The sequence below is a fragment of the Desmodus rotundus genome, chromosome 13 (assembly GCF_022682495.2).
Source record: "Desmodus rotundus isolate HL8 chromosome 13, HLdesRot8A.1, whole genome shotgun sequence".
Classification (NCBI taxonomy): domain Eukaryota; kingdom Metazoa; phylum Chordata; class Mammalia; order Chiroptera; family Phyllostomidae; genus Desmodus; species Desmodus rotundus.
In genome coordinates this window covers 51,511,252-51,533,046 of record NC_071399.1, presented here as the reverse complement: position 1 = coordinate 51,533,046, position 21,795 = coordinate 51,511,252, and the positions used below count along the sequence as shown (strand labels likewise).

General features: G+C 42.1%; 2 pseudogenes; one reads left to right on the top strand and one right to left on the bottom strand.

Annotated features, from left to right (window-relative positions):
- Positions 1-4,279: 4,279 nt before the first annotated feature.
- On the bottom strand, positions 4,280-14,885 carry LOC112311522 (small ribosomal subunit protein uS2-like; annotated as a pseudogene).
- An 887-nt stretch (positions 14,886-15,772) lies between these two features.
- On the top strand, positions 15,773-16,101 carry LOC112311530 (synaptophysin-like protein 1 pseudogene; annotated as a pseudogene).
- The last annotated feature ends 5,694 nt before the right edge of the window (positions 16,102-21,795 follow it).

Here is a 21,795-nt window from a genome sequence, read left to right as displayed (position 1 = left end):
CGGCTGGCTGCCCATCTCCTCCCCTCCTACCAGTCTGGATGAATGTTTCTTCTTTAACTCCTTGGTTGTTGAACTTCCATACAGTATGATTCTCTGTCAGTTCTGGGGTTTGTTTTTTTTTTTAATTTGTTGTTGTCCTTCTTTTGGTTCTGCAAGAAGGCACAGTGTATCCACCTACACCTCCCCAAAACAAAATTCTTTATCACCTCTCCAGATGATTAAGATGATTGTAGTGTTAGTCAAACGACAGACCCTGATCTTTACCACCATTTAACTTCTCAGCATCTTTTCTGGCTTCTCACTGCAACTGGAATGGCTGCTGAGGGACTCTTCCTGCCTGTGAGGTTTACATTATCAGAGATTTAAAGCAAACACTATTTCAAAACTGGCAGTAACTTCAATAATTGACTAAAGTTAATGCCCCGAGGTGGAATCTCAGATCATCAATTTAACATACCTGGTTCTTAATCCTCAGGAAAGAGCTGGCATCTGGATAACGGCTGTGTGTCTAAGAGGCTGCGACAGGAGGGACCCAGTGATGCAGAAGAGATGTGGGGTGTTAATCTCATTGGGTCTTTATTCTTACATGGATTCCTTCCTCAATAGCAATTTAGCAGATACTCCATTGAGAAGGACAACTGCATGTGTTGTTCAGGCCTGAACTAGAACTAGCAGAGGTAAGGACCAGGGAGGACCCATACTGCAATCACTCATGGAGGACACACAGTGGTCTTCCTTTATCCGTGGTTTTGCTTTCCAGGCTTTTAACTACCTGCCATCAACCTCAGTTCAAAAATATGAAATGAAAAATTCCAGAAATAAACAACTCATAAATTTTAAATTGTTCACTGTTCTGAGTAGCATGATGAACTTTTGCCATTCCTCTCTGTCCTGGCCAGGACATGAGTCATCCTTTTGTCCAGCACATCCATGTTGCCTCTGCTTCCTACATGTTAGTCACTTAGTATTGCAGTGCTTGTGTTTAAGTAACCCTTATTTTACTTAAAAATGGCCCTGAAGCTCAAGATGCAAGAGTATTGATGCTGACCATTTGGATATGCCAAAAAGAAGTTATAAAGTGCTTCCTTTTAGTGAAAAGGTGAAAGTTCAGTACTGTCTGTAGTTTCAGGTATCTTCAGGGGCTCTTGCAACATATCTCCCCTGAACAAAGGGGGACTTCTCCATGTGCCTTCTTACTACCTCCCCCAAAATTAGAGTTATGAGGCCCCCAGTGAAGTCCAGATCAACTTCCTCATAGAGTCACAGATGGAGGAGAAGGCACGAAGAGGGCAGACACCTGGCTGGGTCTCCCAATAGAAGGTCTGTCTGGTTTGTGACCCGCCTCCCCCCCAGCCCCACCCCACAGAGCCTGGGAGCACATCAACCTGAGCACAGATGGACCATGAGAGCAAGAGACAGGCTGAGTCTGTTCCCCAATTTTAAGGGCAACCACCCTTACTCATTGTTGTGGGATGAGATCCCAGGAATTTCTTTCTCTCTGGACTTATCAACCAGGTCAATTCTTCCTCCTTTGGAAAGAGTGAAGAGAGGGTAAGAAAGGGGACCACAGTATGCATTCCCATACTTCTTTCTGATCTCGGAGTAGAAATCCCCTTCCCTGCATGTAAACATGTATGTGTATTGGGTGGGAGAGGCAGGTGAGGCTGTTCCCAGCAATGAGACAAGATGAAGAACTGCAACACATAATCTCCAAAGAGTATTTCCAAGAATGCAAGAAGGATTAGGGTTGAAATTCTAGGTAAAAATTTCCTACTCCCATGCCTTCCAGACTTGGACCTGCATAATAAAGCAGTTGTCCTCTCACATACTCTCCAGCTCTGGCCTTACATCTCTTCCCTCTAGTCGTCCACCCTCTAGCTGTCACCCTAGATCTTAGTGCAGGGACCCCACAGCCACACTGGGAAAATATACTGCCTTCCTAAATGGTTTCTTCTAGAATCCTGTAAGCTAGACCTCTGCCTGCCCATGCAATCATGCTTCCTGCTCAGTTGCCCTAGCTGCAGGTCAGAGTGACCCAGGGAAAGCTGTGGGGCAGCTGACCACCTTACTGGTCATCTATGAAGTTGCAAGACAAGTACAGATTTCCCTCAGGGACCACACAGCCTGATCCTAGAATCCTACGTGGGGTAAAGGGTAGGTTTCCAATTATTTGCCTGCTTTGGGGCCTGCCTCTTAGGGATGGCTGCACCCCACTGCCCCACCCTTCCCAGGCCCTGCTGCCTTTACAAGGCTACCAGGAGTTTCTCATGGTTGTGCACCAGGTGTGCAGGAAGTCACGGCTCCAAGCCTGTGCACTGCCTTACATTAATCTGTTTTGATCCAGGTCTTCTTTTGTTAAAAACAGGCAGTTAGTTCACCCCAATATAGATATGTTGATAAATGAGATTATTTAGTGGAGAGAGGGGTAGGGGCTCCATGGAAGTGCTGGGAAAGCTCTGAAGCTTTCTTTCTTTCTTTCTTTCTTTTTTTTTTTTTTAAATTTTTATTCAGTTACAATTGTCTGCATTTTCTCCCCATCCCTCCACCCCACCCCAGCCAGTCCCACCTCCTTCCACCACCTCTACCCTCCCCCTTGATTTTGTCCTTGTGTCCTTTATAGTAGCTCCTATAGACCCCTCTCCCCACTATCCCCTCCCCACTCCCCTCTGGCTATTGTTACATTGTTCTTAATTTCAATGTCTCTGCTTATATTTTGTTTGCTTTTTTCTTTTGTTGATTATGTTCCAGTTAAAGGTGAGATCATATGGTGTTATTTCAAAGACAGGCAAGCTCAGCTGTAGGCAAGCACAAGCAGCTGTGCCCTGGGGGCAGCTCAGGGGGAGGCGGGTACAGGCAGGAAAGTGCAAGGCACTGGAGGTGAAAAAGCAAATCCAGCATGTATTCAGGAGGGTCACCATTGGCTGAGGAGTAGGAAATAATTAGGGAGGTTGAAAGACTGGAAAAGTACAAGGGGCTGAAAACCAGGCTGTAGAGTTCAAACTTCCTGCAGTTACTGAAGGAGTTGGAAGAGAGTGATCTGATCAAAGCAGCATTTTAGGAAGATTAATCCCATAAAGCTATGTAGGACAAGCTGGCGGAGAAAAGGACAGGAAGAGGGTATCAGTTAGGATGATGATGATGGTGGTGATAGTGGTGATGATGATGAAGATGAAGTCAGGGGAGATTTATAATGACAATCACAGTTTAAACACTTTGCATCTATTATCACACTACTAGGAGGGGATACTACTATTTTCACCATTTTGCAGATAATGAAACTAAGGAACAGAGAAGTTAAGTTACTTGTCCAGGGTCACATAGCTAATAAGTGAAAGACCCAGGGTACAACCATGTGCTCTAATCTATCCATCCAGGCAAAACACAATGAGGGCCTGAGCAAAAGTAGGTCAGTGGCACTAGAAAGACGAAGGTGGGTTGTGATGTTATGGACTCAGAGGCCCCCTGTTCTTATGTGATGGCAAGCAGTGGAGAGGGATCAGGAGAGGGAAACATGGAGAGAATCACCCAACTCATTGCCATAGGGCTTCAGGTGACAGTGGTCATTCCATTGAAGTAGGGGTGCCCAGAGGAGGAGCAGGTCTCCGGAACAAGAGGGGGCCACCAGCATCTCTGCTCTGAGTTGCTGCAATTCTACACTAGCCTTCTCACTGCTTTTCCCCTTTTCCCCTTGTGCCTTACAATCCATCCTTTACATGGAGATCTGTACATAATGTAAAGTAGATCACATTATCTCCTCCTAAAATCCATGCGCCTTACTCTGACCAACAAACCTTACATGAAGTGGCTCCAGTCAGTCTCTCTGACAACATCTCATAACCCTTGGCCCTGGTCTGCCTTGCTTCAATGTCTGGCTTTTCACTTGTTCCCCCTACTCATGCGGCCCTGCTGCCTACATGCAAGCCACTGAGTGCCTGCCAGCAGTCCCTGTCTGTGTTGCTCCTGCTCCAGGCTCACAGGCCCTGCTGAAATGTTCACTTGCAGACAGGTCTGCCTGAACTGTGTCTTTTATAGTGGCCCCTCAAGTCACCATTGACCACACCTCCCAGTTTTATCAAACACCACTGATGTAATAATGTTTAAGTGTATGTATTATTTTCTATTGCTGCTAAAACAAATTACCACACATTTCTGACTTCAAACAAAAGAAATTTCTTCTCTCACAGTTATGCAGGCTCAGACTCCAAAATCAGCATCACTGGGCCAAATTCAAGGTGTCATGCTCCCTCCAGAGACTGTATAGAATCTATTCCTGCCTCTTCTACCTTCTGGTGGTTGCTGGCATTCTTTGGCTTGTGGCTGCACCACTTCTCCTTCTTTTTTTCTTAACTTTTAGAAACTGTTTATTTTCCATCAACCTTATTTCCATTTTCTGTTTAAGAATCTGGGTAAGAACACCTTGAGACCACTCACTGGTTGTTCCTACCCACTCACTGGCTGGAGCAGTGGAGCTGCAGGCCAGTGTCCGTGGCAGCTGGAGCTCCAGTCTTCAGTAGAGAACTGGTGGCCAGGCACAGAGGCCACCCTCATGCCTTCTGACCAGTCTGCCACCTGGGTTCAGTAGCAGTGAACTCAGGAGCTGGAGCGGTCTATTTGCCCTGAACTGCCTCCTTGGTCACAGCCTCTTCAGCAGCAGCCTGCTCTTCCTTTTCAGTCTCCTCAGGATCTCTGTAGAAGCAGAGATCAGGCATGATCTCCCATGGGCAACCATGGGAGATGGTACCATTCAGACTTCCTAGGCCAGCACCCACCACATCAGACCCCTGAGTGAGCTCCTTGATGTGGTGCGAGGATGGCAATGTCCACAGAGCAGAGAAGAGTCGGTTGCATGGAGCAGAGCGATGGTAGGCAGGCCGACATAAGATGCTTCTGTGACAGGCTGGTGGTCAGCCCTGGGACCAGTGACCACCAGGAGTCTCAGCTCCTGGAAGGCTGCCTGGATCTGCTTAGTGAAGGTTCCATGAGCAAAGTGACCAGCAGTAGGAGTGGCTCCAGGGCAGCAGCACTTCAGCACAGCTCACTGGCCGGTGTTCCTGGACACAGACACTGATATCGGCAGGGTTTCAAGGGCAGCAATGGCAAGAGCTGCCAGCAGAAGCTTCTCCCAGGTTGTCTTCAGATTTATGATGTACACGCCATCACTTTTCCTTTTGTAGACATATGGCTCCACCTGAAGTCAAGGTTGGTGCCACCTAAGTGGGTTCCTGCTGCAAGGAATTTGAAGACATTCTCTTCCTTCACTTGCTGACATCAAGGGCTCTGGACACTGTGAAAGTTTTCCTTTAAGTTATGTGAGAACTGGGAACAACACTGTATGGGCCCCTTTCTGGGTAACGTTTAAAGGGCTGCTTCACTTCAATCTTCAAGGCCAACCTCTCTCTGCTTCATCTTCTCATCACCTTCTCCTCAGTGAGACTGGGTCAAAATCTCCCTCTGCTTCCCTTTTAGAAGAATAATCTTCCCATGTCAAGACTCTTAGCTTAATCACATCTACGAAGACCCTCTCCCTTGGGGTGAATGGTAAGGTGACATTTATCAGTTCCAGAGATTAAGACCTGATATCATTGGGGGGACGTTATCCAGCCTCCCATAATCTCTGTCTCCCTTCAATTGCACAGTGGAGGGTATCTGTTGCTTCCCAGATTCCTAGAACTTAATGGAGGCTTCATTGGTATTTATGAAATGAGTAAAAATTCATGTAGTCAAATATACTGTATTCTAAAAAGTATTTTCATTATGTTTATAATTTGATAATAATACATTATACCATTTTAACTGCTATAACAGTAAAATAGCTTTGATATGATAGTCATCTTACATAAATAAAAACATGATTTAATAAAATGGCATTTTATGAGCTTTAGGCAAAGTAAATATTTGAATTATCTTGTTTAAATTAAATGGCTCATTTACGTTCATTTGTAAGCATTACTGAGTGTGACTACCTTGTTAATATAGAAGTATGATCATATTCTAAATTATACAATTTAATGACATGTAACTTGAAATTTAAACTGAAATCATGTTGAGGTACAAGTATAACCTTTGTATCCACTGATCACTTTTTTTCAAGTGATGTGACACCTGAAAGAAAAATTTTAAATCTTATATTTTCCAATAGGCTAAATAAACTGTAAGAAATGGACAAATCCGATTCTAACCCTTGCTTTGCCACTTGCTGTCCAGTAATGCTGGGCAAGGCATTTGAGAGTCACCATCCTTGCCCTGTAGAATGGAGTGCTTAAGAAGAGTGAGATGAGGTAAGATGTGCCTCTTGGCTTCCAGCCAGTATCAGTTCACTCTTTTTCCTTCCTTTCACACAAACATGCCAGGAAAAAACAAATCCTGTTTAGCTCTATTAATAACTCCTAAAACCCACACATACTATACATGAACATATTTGGCCTGAAATGGATACATAGTATGGTGTGAGGCACTACCCTGCCAGAGCTTGCTCTCTTTTCCATTGCCTTGTCCACCGAGAAGCTGCCCCAGCTGTGTGGGATCTAATGCCTCTGCCAGGGAGGAAGAGAAGAAGAATGCGACAGAGGGATGTTGAGCCCTTTCAGAGAGGATGCTGTCCTTTGAGCATCTGGTGGTTAAGCTTCACCACAATTCAGGCTGTGCAGACTGGGAGAGGGAAGGGAGGGGTCACCATCAGAACTATTCAAGGGAGAGAGAGAGAGACAGAGAGAGAGAGAGAGAGAGAGAGAGAGAGAGAGAGAGAGAAAGAGAGAGAGGGAGAGATACATACAGATACCAGGTTTTCTTCAGGGAGAAAGAAACTATGAACAGGATGAGTTTTTTGGAACATAATAAAAGGTCCAGTTTACCAATGTGAGGCTGGTAGTGGTGCCACAAGTCACAGAGTGTATGTTGAAGGAAAATATATGTCATGTCCCAACCATTTAAAAGAGTGTTTTCTCACCACCCCCCATACTTCCTTTTATTATAGCTCACATGTATTTCACAGAATTTGGAATTCAGAGGAGTTCTTAGAGATAATTTAGCTCAATTTCCTTCCAGAAATCTCCTCTACAACATTCATAACAGATGGCCAGCCACTGTGCTGTTGCTTTTGTTATAATTCACATATTTCTTTTATAATCAGTTTTTATAGAACACCATTAAGTTAAAGAGTTTATTTTTCAAGTTCCCATTGAGATGACTCTCTCTTTACTGTGTGTGTATGTGTGGGATTTTACTGTGTGTGTCTCTCATATGGGATTAGACCCTGGGACGTTCTGTCCCCTCATAGGGGCAGAAAAGGGGAAAGGATTTCCTGACTTGACATATTCCTGGGAAGGATTCAGTGCTAGGGAATGGGATGGAAAGGGTAGCAATAATTAAAAAGAAATCTCTTAGCTTGAAAAATGTCCTTCTGACCTTTACATGGTGTTTTTTCAAATAATGCAATTGAGATTTTCTTCTTATACAAGTAACCCAGGTTCAAAAAGAAATTTTGGAAATACCAAAAAAGCCAACAAAGTAATAAACATTTGAGGGTCCTAAAATTACAATGTTTCCTCAGTTTTTATATTCTGCTCTTTTCACATTATCTTGTGGAAATCTTCCATATTGTTATAAGAGCTTCTGTGATATAATTCCCAATTGTTCATCATGTTCTGTTGTATATTGTATTGTATAGATGAGGAATTACTTACTTAACCAGCCCCTTCTAGTTTCTCTCACCTCTTGCCTCTTAATGCTGGTCAGGGAAGCCGCCTCTGGCATAAGCACTTCTTAATCTGCCTTGACATTCATCCAGACACATAAACACTTGTCCCAGTGCATTTGCATGGGACAATACAATTACAGTGCATTTCCTAGGAGTAATCACAGTGGTGCTGCGGGGTCCATCTTTGGGTTTTGTGTAGATGATGTGTTAATTATACTCTGTCAAAACACAAACTTCTATTCCCCAAGCCATTCTCAGCAAATAGTCATTTGTATTTCATACCACAAGTGAATGTAAGTCTAAATGGTCTCTTTAAGCAGCCTTGGCTGCTAACTTTGGCTCCATTGACATGCTGCAGTCAAGGCTCAGGCAAAGGCTGGGCCAACAGTCTCAGACTCATTGGACCAGATGGGCTGTGCAGAACCACCAGCCTCACATTTTGTGCCAGCTGACCCAGGCCAAAGAGTGGTCCCAGGGCCCCCACTTCAGGAGCAAGCGGTGCTACTCACACCTCCACTTTCATCCACCTGGCTTCTGCAGTCCTTAATCCAGTGGGTCATTGTGCTGCCCTGTTGTTGCTGATAAGAAGTGGCAACGGGGCCTGAACGCAGAAGGCAAACACTTGCAATGGGATTCCAGGGGAGCCCCCATGACCTGCTGCTTTGTGACAGACATGAGGAGTCAGGGCTTCTAAAGTTACAGAATCTTGAATCTGTTTAGAGCCAACTGGCTTATTCACTTGGATTATTCAGCCCTGTAAGGACACACTCACCTTTCAAAAGCCATCCTGGCCAATAAGATTCACTGTCTGGTTTAATCTCTGAGTTCCCAACTCTCTATTTCACTTGGTGCTAATTGAACAGCAGTCTATAAGGCCAGCTTTGGCACACAGTCCTTGACCTTCCTGATTCTAGTAACTTTCCCATTCTCATCACCTAGATGCACACCCTGGATGTTGTCACTATCTTACTTCATCTTACTTCCTCTCATATTATTTGGCAGATATAACTGCTGAGTTCACTAAGTGTCTTTGGGTATTAGACTATGCATTTTCTCAGGACATAATGCCCTTCTTGCCTCCTTGGTGATGCACTTTTTCACTTGGGCCTTAAACAGTACCCCTGTGCTATCTCATGTCGACCATGGCAGTGGCAAGGCTTTACCATGTAACTCTGGAGGCAGTGGGAATGGACACAGGAGGGAACAACAAAGAAAGACATTTGTGTAAGGGCTGGTGGTAACCATTGATTTTGGCTGCCACTCACTTTCTCCTAGTAACAGACTTTGCCTTCTAGCTGCAGAAATGGGCACATGAACCTGTCCTGGCTAGTCATAGTGCCCTCTTACACTGGACACAATGATCAGCCCCAGGCATGGGTGTGAGACCCATACAGAGTTCATCTGAGTTCCCCCTGGGATTGATTTAGATAGACATGTTCTATGCCATGTGATCAAGGAGAGAAAAGAAAGCCAGTACATAAAGAAGAGTAAAGACAGCAGAAATGAGAGATAGGAGGACAGAAGTGATGTGGAAGCACCGAGCACTGGTTCTGGTCATTGAGGCCCTATCCCTTCCATTGTTACTTCAGTCACATGAAGATCCTCAGCATCTCTCTTAAAAAAGGAGCCAATTATTCTCTTCTCTTGCATAAGCTAATTTGTAATGGCCTCTGAGCACACATGGCCAAAATGGCCCTGATAAACACACGTTATGATGCCAGCAGGTACCAGTTTGATTTGGAACACGGATGAGACATCCCTCTAGGGACTTCGGGAAATAACACAAAGACACTTTGAGAAAGACCTGTGTCCTGTAGACAAGCAGGATGAGGTCTCCTGCCACAATACTTTGGATTATAAAAGGGAAGTACTACCTCTTTCTGTAATCATAGGCTAGTGAAACCAGTGATATGTAGGGTATATCCTCAGAAATTCATGCAAATCCATCACTCAGTCTGGCTGTGGGCTGGATCACCCCACAACCTGCCCACTGCCTCAGTCTGAAACCGACCTGTCAAGATCACTTGACTCTAGCGGGACACACCCTCTTCTTCACCCAATATTCTGCAGAGAGAGGTTTCTAAGGGAGAAATGTTGAGGTTTTGATGGGCAGATAAATGTAGAAAGAGGAGGAGGAGAAATAATGAAGATTTGAGTTTGGGGAGGAAGGTGTTTGATGATGCCACTAACCTAGGTAAAAAATTATTGAGGGGAGAGCAGGTGTGTGGAAGAGATAAATTCAGAGTAGAAGCTATTATACAGACAGTACATGTAGGACACTGAGCCCCACTGCTCCTGCTGCTTTGGCAGGTGTTTGGAAACACAGATCTAGAACTTAGGAGATAGCTCCAGGCTAGGTCTTAAGAACTAGATGTCACAGGTAGATGGAACTGAAACCACTAGGATTAAATAAAATTACTTAAGTAGGGTGTGTATTGATTTCCTAGAGCTATAGTAACAAATTAGCACAAACGTGGGGATGCATGAAACAGCAGAAATTTGTTCTCTCACAGTTCAGGAGGCTAGAATTCCAAAATCCAGTTGTTATTAGGGCCATACTCCCTTTGATGGCTCTAAAGAAGAATGCTTCCTTGCCTCTTCTGACCATCTGATAGTTGCTGGCAATTGTTGGAGTTCCTTGGCTTGCAGTTATGTCACTCCAGTCTTAGTCTCTGTGTTCACATGGCTTCTTCCCTCTGTCTCTGTCTATCTTTGTGTGTCCTCTCCTTTTCTCATAAGGACACCAGTCCTATTGGATTTAGGGTACACTCTAACCCAGTACCACTTCATCTTCACTAATTACATCTATCAAGACCCCAGTTCTAAATATAAAGTCACATTCCGAGGTTTCAAGAAGACATGAATTTGGGGACACACTAAGGATAAAGGTGGAGAGAGAGGAAACACAAGGCTAAGGCAGACTCATGAGAAACAGTAACCTTTGGTTAGAAGAGGAAGAAGAAGTGAGAGAGGGAAGAAGAAAGCAAGCCATGGGAGTGAAGAGTGCTCTGGAAGCACAGGAGCTAACCCATATCTCCACCTGCTAAGAGGTCAAGTGTGAGGGATGCAAACAGGTCACTTTATGTGTTTACCAGAGAGTACTCGTCAACTTGGTAGGATGACTGAACATGTCAGTTTGCCTAAGACTGATAGGGGACTCAAGAGTTGGAAAATTTTAGTTTTACTCATAGCTAATAAGCTTAGTAATCAATTCATGTAAAAGCTATTATTCCAGGAACTGAAGGTATGACCCACCCTGATTCCAGGAGATCATAAGCAGTTCCACCTTTGTGCCTCAGGAAGACTTGCAAGCAATTCAAGATGGTATCTGACTCACAGCACTCCAGATTGAGATGACCACCACCTAGGACGCAGCTAAAGACCACTGTCTGGGGCACAGCTCAACAGCACTGCCCAGGGAGAGAATGCTACAGTTTACTTAATCCAGTTAACTTTTCCCTGAATTCCAAACTCTTTACCTACACTTTGTTCTCCTTATAAAAAAGGCCACTTTAAAATGGAATTTAAGACAGTCTGTTAGGGTATGAACCCACTGTCTTCTTAGGTTGCCAGTCATCTGAATAAAGTACCCATAAAGATTCAATCCCTGTCTATGCTTATTGGGTTTGGTATGTGACAGGCAGCATGAATGCTGGCCTTTTTCAGTTTTAAGACTGTGGGGGTTGGGGGTCACCTTGTATGCAGGACTTTCAGTACTAAAACTGGGATAGTACCAGACCAACCCCCCACCTAAGCATCAGCAGTTATTTAGAAATGAGTGTGGAGAGAAGGCAGGGATGAAGCTTAATATGTTGGGAAGTGAATGGGGCATGATTGTGGCTTTTCTGACAATTCCACCACATTGGGAGTTTTCTTAGTTAGAATGTGGGGTTGGGTTTTTTGTCCAAAGTAAAATCTTCAGGTAAGGTCAGCTCAGTCCCTAACCACCAGATATTAAGGAAGAAGTAAATTGTTGGAGATTAAGGTGCCCCTCAAATACAGTGGAAGCCATTGTGACCCTCCTTGTCTGATGGAATACTCTAGGGCATGCTATTTAAATGAACCCAATTTTGAAAGTTCACCTATCTCACTAAATGTGATAGCTATCTTGCTCTTTCTTCAGAGCACTTATCTTTCAAGCATTTAACACAAGGTAAACTTTTCCTTAAAAAGAAACCGTCAGAATGTTTGACTCCATCCGGGCTTTTGGATGTGTGATTTCATTATTCATGCTTGGCTCTCCTCTTCTGGCTTTTGATCTGTAGTTTATAGAATATGTGCATAAGGAGTCTCTCTTTTCCATAAACTGATGTCTTTACCCTCTCAGCCCAGAATAACTTTCCATTTTTCCTGATAAAGCATCGATGCCGTGAGCCAGCATATATTAAATCTGTCATTATACAAACACAGCCCAGGTCAGAAACCAGGTCACGTCAGTGCTCCTCAAGTGTTTGCTGATGATGAACACAAAAGGGAACCCGAGGGATTTTTTTAGACCATCAAATCTGGAGAAGGAAAGTTCTCTGAGAACTATTGTATTACTAGCATTCCTTGGAGGTTAAATAAATAATCTCAGTCTTAACTCACTAACAAACATTTTAAAATACACATAAAACTCCACCTAAATAAAATACTTCAGTGGCTTTCCACCTCTTTTCTGATAAAGACAAATATTGTTTGCATGTCTTCTGAGGGCACTGCCCACCTCCCCAGGTTTGTCTCACCCTAAATTCCCTTCCCTTTCTGCTCTCAGTCCTGCTGCCTAGCTTTTAAGTCATCAGATGTGCTGTTTTCCCTTCTGATACATTCTGAGTTGAATGTCCTTTGTTCTTCTTTCACCCAGTTATCTCCTGCTCATCTTCCTCTTGTCACCTCAAATTTCACATTCTCAGGGAAATTTTTCCTGACCATTCTCATGTCTCACCCTCCTACAAACCCCAGATCTCTAGGCTGGGTCAGAGTCTTTTATTTGCTATCACAGAACTTCTACCAAGTCAAAACAGGCTGGCAATATAAGCCTAGTAAGCACCATCAAAATCTCAGGGGTGGGTGAGGGAGAATCCACTGAGCTAGAGACACTCACCCTCCAAGGCTCAATGCCAAGTCTGTGAACTTGCCCTCTCTTGGGAGCTCACAAGTGCGTGTGTGTATCTATATCTATCTGTATATCTATCTATCTATCTATCTATCTATCTATCTATCTATCTATCTATCATCTATAGCTCTATATAGTTTTGTAATGCAATTATTTGTTAGATATAGACATCCAAGTCTTATCCATTATTCTCTTTGAGAGCAGGAAGATATTGTGTCTGGTTCACCTTTGAGTCCCCCACAATGCTAATTATTCACTTGCAGGTAGTAGATGCTCTATAATGCTTATTGAATTAATTAATTAACTCATATATAATGATTATTGGTAGCATTTTCTTTTCTTTCGTACTTCTGAGAAATGTAAGATTCTTCATCTCCTCCCATTAACACTATTTTTAGAAACCTTCACTTCCAGTGACTGTTCAAAAGCAAAGAAATTTAAATATGTATGTCTGTGGTAGTTTTGACCCCATAAAGAGTCAATTAAGTAAGTATCAAGTTTCTGTGATGTCCAAGGATCATAGTGTGGCAATAGATTGCTTCATTTCAGTGCGATAATTTGGAATTAAAAAATCTCTAACAAGTGTGGATTCCCAAGTCTGATTTTAGCTTCCACAAGGCAAGTCTTCCATTTCTACACTATGGTCCTTACCCTTTTATTTCTTTCTTTCCTTCCTTCCTTCCCTCTTTTCTTCAAAAAAAAAAAAAACCTTTCTGAACACCTATTAGATATGGTCATGACAGCTCTGGGTTAGATATTTTGTAAGGAGTGAGACAAAAGAAGATATCACTTTTGTTCTTGTACATTTGGAAAGAAATTTCAGTAAATAAGGTATTGACAGATAGCAAAACACCTGGGTTTAACTCTCCACCCCTGCTCTGTCAGTAAGTAGCAAAGTGAACTTAGCAAGCCATCCCCACAATTCTGGACCCCAGATTGTTATATGGAAAATTAGTGTATCACACTGGATGATGCCAAATGAATATTAGGGATTAGAAAGTCAGTGTCCCAGATGGCTCTCACCAGTCCCTAGAGATGCTTGGAAGGAATACATTATACCATTTTTTTTTTTTTTGGTACCTATTGAGCCCTATCCTTCTCATGCGGCAAAATGGTAGAGGGATCCAGTGGCAGGTAGGTTAAATAGAAGGTCCTCTTCCAGTACCAGGGACTAAGTCCTGCTGCTGGGCTTTGGCTACATCCACTATCTACAAGACTGGAAACATATCTCAAAACTATCTCAAGGCACAGTCTATTGGATCTCATGCATAGGACTGGATGTTTTATTAGCATTTTCAACTGATCCAGTGATTTGGAATAGATGGTATGTTTCTTAACTAGTAATCATGAAACTTTATGGCAATAGAGCTCAAAATCTAATCATTTTATTTACTTTCTAATATTTTATGTGATCACTGTGAAGATATATTTAATTTTTTTAAATTTTGGATGCATATACATGAGTAACAAAAATAACTAGAGACACTCATGTAAGAATGATTATTGAAATATTTCTTTCAAAGAAGCCTGAGATTAGATCAGTCAGCACACATTCAGTTACAGGTAACTGAAAACTCAACAGGCAATGACTGAAATCCTAAAAACATTTTCGTTTACCCAACAAGATGTCTGGAGTGGGTAGTTCCAGATGTTGGGGCCTGGATTTGTGTTTCTGACATTCTCCTGCTTTCTCATTGTCACAAGACAGCTACTACAGCTCCAGATAGCAAGTGTTAACATGACTGTATTCTCAGAAGGAATGTGGGGGTACAGAATAGACTTCTCTGTGTGTTCCTCTCTCCTTTTATTACAAAGGAAGACATCTCAGGAGCTTCCCCAGAAGACTTCCCCTTTGTCTCAGCAGCAAAGGACATCGACAAAGCAAAAATCCATTGCTGTTTTCAGCCTCCACTGTGGAAGGTGTAGGAGAAAGTTGGGCCTGTCTGGGGATGGCCTGCTGGAGTGTTTGTCAGAGCACCTCTCCTTGGCTCCCCACCATCTGCAGACACTGTTCCTCCCCAAAAGACACTGTAGGTAAAATGTCCTTACCCAATCTCTCAGGGAGAACAAATCCACAGGATCACTGGTTACCATAGCGAGCACCAAATCTCCAATCTCTGGGTGGTTTGTAATTTTCTCTATCAAGTCTTAGTGTAGATTCTTATGGCACAGCAGCCTATAGCTAAACAAGTGTGCCAGATCCAAACACAATAATGCAGAAGGATCAGTAAAAACTTTCATCTAGAAAGAGTCCACTCTGCCTGGCAGCCTCCTGGGCCCCCCTCACGGAGCTGCCCCTCTTGCCATTCCTCACTGTCTGCTGGAAGCGACTGCTCTGTCTCCTCAGTCTCCCTCCTCTGCCCCAAAGTCCTGGTTGTTGCTCTCTCCTTCCCTCAGAAGTTGCCCTCTTTCCAGCTCAACCTTAATCCACTCAAGGAGCGGCTCAGCTTCATCAAGGTCCTCTAGAGGATTGCTTCTATCTTTGCTTTTTCCAGCTGTGGAGGTTGTAAGGGCAAAAACAGAAATTCTAGTGAGATGTTCGACTAAAACGAATTTGACAATAAAACAGTTACACTTATTTTTTTGGTCATCCATTCAGGTTGAATCAGGCATCATTTCAGGCACTTCCCAGTGTAAGTGAGTGTGGTATAGATTGGAAAAAGCATGTTCTTGCTGGAGATTATCCCCTTCTGCACAATCCTACGTTAGGTTTGCAGCTTTTATCTTCCAACAGGGGTGTCCAACTTTTTGGAGTCTCCAGGACACACTGGAAGAAGAAGAGCTGTCTTGGGACATACCTTAAGTACATTGTGACATGTAATCACAAGAAAATCTCACGTTTTAAGTAAATGTATGATTTTGGGTTGGGCTGCATTCGTAGCCATCCTGGGCTGCAGGTTGGACACCCCTGCTACTTCATTGCTGCTCTTCTCCTCTGTGTTTGTTACATAAACCTGTATGGGGGTAATTGAAAACTTCCCATGACTGACTTTGTTGTTACTCTTGTTGCCATTTTCTTTTGGCTGGTGAGCACTTCAGCCTGGGCTAAAGCTCTTACAGATATTAAAATAGCTGCCGGTCACAATATTGTCCAGGAACTTGCACCTTGTAATTCTCAAGAAATGATGTGTTATTTTGGCTCTGTGACTAGTATGGGATCTCTAAATGTATCTGTGATCTTCAGCTTTCTGAGTATGATACTTTGGGGAGGAAACGCATGGTTTATGTACAAGGAGACCAGCTTACAACATCCACCAAATACTTCTGCTTCCCATAACCAGGAGATATTCTACCTCCTACCAGAATATAATTAAAGGGAGAAAAGTACACTGTGTGAAATGTACATCTATACTATGACCTATTAACAACATCTTGAAAAGCATTATTTGTTTCTAATAAAAGTAATGGCTTTTACAGTAAATTGGTGGGTTTAAAATTTTTTTTTTTTTTTTTTTTTTTTTTACATAAAGCCTGTGCCTTTCATAGAAATGTAAATGTATTCTCTCTTGTAAATTTGAAAATTCAGGGGCCTATTATGAGATGATACATTTTTAAATAAACATTAATTTCTTCACAAGGTTGTTTATGCCTTAAGCTTTCAAATATATGTTCACTCAAAAAAGAGTTATATTGTCACATAATAGGAAGAAAATCTGTATTTGGAATATCACTACTGTCACTTTGTACATATCATACAGCTTTGACCTGTCTTTGGCTAAGACACCTTGATTACATAAATCACATTTGGGAAAAAACATGATTAGTTCAGAATTTCAGAATTTGTATCTGAACACTGTTTATATGTTATGAAAACTTTTAATTGCAAAGACTGGGTGTGTGGTTTATTTCTGTTTTTCTAAATGTCCTGCAGTACTTGACAGGTATGCTGAAATATTTGGGGAGTGGGGGTTGAAAATTTCTAATAGATGTATAGTTAATTTAGTAATTCTGTTGCATGAGATGTAAGCTTCCATTATTCTGATTGTTTAATATAATAGACTTGCTATATAAGTAGAAATAAGTAGGTATTTTGATGTGTACAGGCATTACTCCTAGTGACACTTGTTTGCTGTCCTTGCTTGCTCATGGCACTTAAGTGCTGGTTGAAGCCTGCTCTCCTCAAGAAGTAGAATAAAATAACCCACCTCTTTTTGCAGGTCCTACTCATAAGTTAAAAAAATTAAGATTGCCATTTACTTTTGAAACACTTAACATTTAGATTCAATGAAGTTGCTACTTTGAATTTAGCATTGATATTGTGAAAATAAATGCAACTCAGATTTCAAAAAGAAAAAGAAAAAAGATAATTGGCACTGGTCTTTAGCACAAATCTAGTTCTTTTGATCTGGAATAATGAAAATGAAGAGGATTTAATTCCTTGGTTAGCCTATCTGGCAGCCTATTTTCTTTGGAAAATATTCCTTATTCATTTCCCTTACGGACTGAGATATTAGGGAAGATTCTCTACTTAGAAATTGCACAACCATTTTAGCTCACTTCATTTTGGATCAAGGTTCTGGTAACCTGATATTTTTTTAGGAGTTCAACAGAGTTCAAGCCATAGCCTGTTGTTGGCCAGCCTTAGGGTACATCTTGCAATAAATACAGTGCTCTCAAAATCTTAGTGGGCTTTCTGATATCTTCGCTCAAGTCAGTTCCTGCAACCAATAAATGTGTCAGTTTGGGTCCTTTGGGAAGCAGAATACCGAGACAGAATTAGCAGTGCAAGAGATTTTTTAAGGGGGTAATACCTGTCTAAGAAGAGGGAAATGGCAGGTCAAGGAAAGCCTTCTGACTATGATGTAGACCAAACTAACATCTGCTAAATGAAATAGTGAAGGGATTGGGCAGGAAAGACCTCAGACTATGATACACATCTGACAAAGTCGTTGTTAACTCAACAGGAAGCTTCAGAGCAAAGATCATGCACTAGAAGAGCTCATATTGGGCAGAAATAGCCAGGCCTTGTACTCATGTACACTCCTTGGTATACTTTGTCCTCAGTCATTGATTAGAGGCTTCTCAGAAAGAGTGTGGCTTTGGCTTTAGCTCTAAAGCTGAATAGGATCCCAAAGGAACTAACAGCTTAGAGACGGTCAGCTAACCACTCTTCAACAAGCTGTAATGGCCAAGGATCCACTAGTTTTGTTTTTCTTCTGTCTTTATGAGTTTAATAATGGTCACTCTGAGGCAATTAGAAACAATAGGATTGAGTGGGAAGCACCATTTTGATCAGACTTTTGCCAGTAGGCTTGTTCTCTTTGCCTGGGAAACAATGATGAATGAAGGGAGTTTGGGAGCTTGGGCTCTAATTTTGTCAGTCTTATCTTTTGCTATGTCTGCACTTTCCTTCTTCTGACTCCAACTAGTCTCCAAATTATGGAACTTTCAGTTAGTTTAGATTGCTGGTTACCAACAGAGAGCATCTAAGAATTTTTTTCTCCTCTCCCTACTGACAGATTTTCTCTACTTTATTTTTTTTCTCATAGGAACTTGCTAGAAGCTGCAAAAAAATAGACAGCATAACCCAACATCTTAAAGGTTTCCCACCATTTCCCTTAATACTGTAGCCTTAGTAGGTGTGTGATTTGAATCTCAAGGCATGACAGGCAAGAGTCTAAAACAAATGTCTTGTCACCACCTAATGAGCATGTATTACCAATATCACAGCCTACACTACACGTCCTCACTGCCCTCTGCCCTGGACTCGGCCATTCTGTATTTCCAGATACATTATCTGTCCTGCTCTATTTGCTGCAACTGAATTCAGAAAGAATATGTTCAGCTACAAGTAACAGAGCACCTCAACAAGAGGTCCTTAAACAATCAATATGTTTTATGTTTACTCTGGAGAAGAAATCTTGAGGTGGTTCCCAGGTAAATTTAGCATTTCTAAGACATCAAAATACCAGATTCTCATGTCATGCCATTTTTGGCCTTCTTTTTCTGACACAGCCCAGGCACTATATATGCTCACCTAACCATGTCCAAAGGACAGAAATAAGGGGCGCATAATAGTGTTCTCCCGTAGGCCTCCTTCCTTTGATAAGGAAGGAAAAGTACTTCCCAGAGGCCTCTCAGCATAATTCTGTTAGCACAAACTTCAGTTGCTAAGGAGGCTTGAAACCTGAGTGTTAAGCATTTTCACTCTTCATAGTGGGAGGAAGGAAAAAGGAAAGGGGGATTTGAAGTCCATATAGCCAGAAAGCAGTGTTTGCCATGGGAGCATGCCTATTGATCTTAGTCCTTCAATCTCCAAGTTAGAAATAAATAAACCACCTATTTTACCTTCCTGGGGAGTAGCAAGTTATAAATAAATTATACTTCCAGAGCCTAGAGAGTTTTTAAAACAAGTACAGTCAATCCAAGGCCCTCATTTCATTAAACCTATATTAGCTTCTATTGCTCATTCAATGGCATCTGATTGTTCCCTAGGATAGGAAGTAATGGCAAGATAGGAGAATGGAAGAAAATGACCTCAAATCTAATCTACCACCCCCTTCTTCCCAGCACTGAATAATCATGAGAACCCCCCTCACTCCCGGGTACTTTACTCTTTTCTAGGTAGGAGCTGAGGCTACAGGTAGGGAGATTGATAAGTTCCAAAAACCTCTGTGCTAGAATTTTCGATAAGGCCATAGGAAAGAAAATAGATTGTTGATGGAGCAAATTTAGCCATCAGTGAGTAATTAGAAGTATGGGGGAGCACTGTGCCTTCATATATCCTTGAAAACATCTCGATAAAGAGGCTGATTCACCTTCCTGCCTACAACACTAGTCTCACCACACTATAATTTCATCTGCCCAATTTTTTTAATCTCAGGATTCTTAACAGGTTTTAAGCAAATTTTCTTTTATTTCCAGAAGACATTTCCTTCGGAAGAAGGCCTGGCTGATGGCTGATCATGAACCCATAGGTGTAATCTGGAAAGTCTGAATGTGTAAGAGGCTGAGCAAAGCAGGGGTCCTTAGAGAATCAAATGTAGCCATGTAATGATTATTGTCACTTCTGGCCTGAGTCCTTTAAGTTTGCCCAGCCTTCCTAAGCCAAAGGGTTGAGAATACAAACACAGACACCAGCTTGTACTTCTGTACCCTCTACATATCTCTCATACGTATCTCACCCAGTACTCCGGTTTTCTTCTTTCCTTCTTGAATCCTCATTGCTTTGTCAACCTGGCTCATATCTCTCTGATGCAATTTGTTTCTTTGCTCCCTCATGTTTGGGGGCACACACAGAGGCTCCCACTGACCACTCCATGCTCTTAGCCACCCATAATGGCTGGCTTACTGATGTTTTTCAGGTCCATCATTCCAAGCACAGAAAAGTGATCCTAATTGTGAACACTTCCTGGACCTTGGAGGTTACTCTAAACTTGAATTAGCATCCTTGGGAATTTTATGGATCTTGCCTGCACCACTCCTGGGCCATGATCAGTTCCTGTGTTTCCCCCTCATACTCTGGCCAGTGCTAGTCTTGTTCCCACAAGTGGGAATGATGCACGCTTTTCACACCAAGGCCATCCTAATGGGCTCTCTTCTCCATGGACTGCTGGCTTGTTTGTGAGCTATGAGTTGACATTCGGTTTCTTAGAGTTCCAATAGACCCATGATACCATCAAAACTTGGCCCAGCCCTGAGTCCACTAGTTTGAAAACTGAATAAGAAGAATTTGAAGCCCAATATCACCTGGGTGTTTTTTGGTGTTTTTCTGTTTTGTTTTTTTGACTTTAGAGATTCAAATGGCATTGACTTCAGAGCATACAAACCAAAATATAGGCCTTAGAGTCTATTTGCCCATATTCCACACCTACATATTCTTTTTACTCACTACATGATCAGATGCAGGTGACTTAACATCTCTGTTTCTTTGTAAAGTGGTCGTAAAAACATCTTCATAAATTTGGGGTGATGATTCAATGAACTACTGCAGCTAAAACATTAATAACAGGGCCAGGCATGCAATGTTTCCATTAGCTCTGCCCCCTGAGGAGAAAAGACCCTGTGGAGTAAGTTTACATTTCTTCTAGTAACTATTGGCTCTGAATTCCTTCTTCAGCCAAAAAAGTCCAGTTCCAGGGACTGTCTCATCATCTCACACTTTCTAATTTTTTCCTACATTGCCACCCCATGTTCAATGTTACTCTGATTTCTTCACTCCCCCAATTACCTCCCATCTATAAGGCTGGGTATGCAGAGGACTTCCTCAAGTGTTAGGGCAATGGAAGGATTTATAATGTAGCACTACAGAACTTAAAGTTAAGTATAAGATATCCAGTTCTTAAAAATTCTTTGAACTCCCCAGTTCCCAGCCTTCATGCCTGTCCCCATCTTGGTTTTCTGATTGCTTCTTTCCTTATCTTTGTTTCTTTGTCTCCTTAGGGCTTTACCTTCTACACCAAAATGTCCCATAAGGTATATTTTTTAACAAAGATAGTTCTCTTGACCTAAGAGGAACTCAACTTGCAGCTTTTTAAATAATGAAAATTCCCCTTTTTTTATGTTGATGATGATTACACAATTGTGACAAGCAAAGATTTCAAATGGCATAATAATAAAACGGCAACTCACAACTATCATTATCATGTGTTTTATAGTCTACAAAGCACTTTGTAATTCCTTATTCTCATTTGAATAAATTTCCTTTTCTGTTTATGCTCTGAGAGTTTACAAATACAGGCTTCATACCAGAGGAGGGACACACGTAAGTACATACACACATACACTCAGCTTCCTGCTTTGCATGGGCTCTGTGATGTTACCATAAAGCTCCTTGAGGGACAAGGGATCAATCCATAGACGAAGTCATTGGTAAGGTGGCTACTGATCCCAGATTCTGGGCTGGAAACTCTTGACACCATAGGCCACCATGAGAAGCTGTTATATTCTTGTTCTTTTAGTGCATACACATATTTGGTTTCTGAAAATTCAGAGAATAGATGGGCTCATCTTTCTCTTGGATTATTGGGTCATTTCTCAGCATGTCTGAAGCCTGAATTAGAGC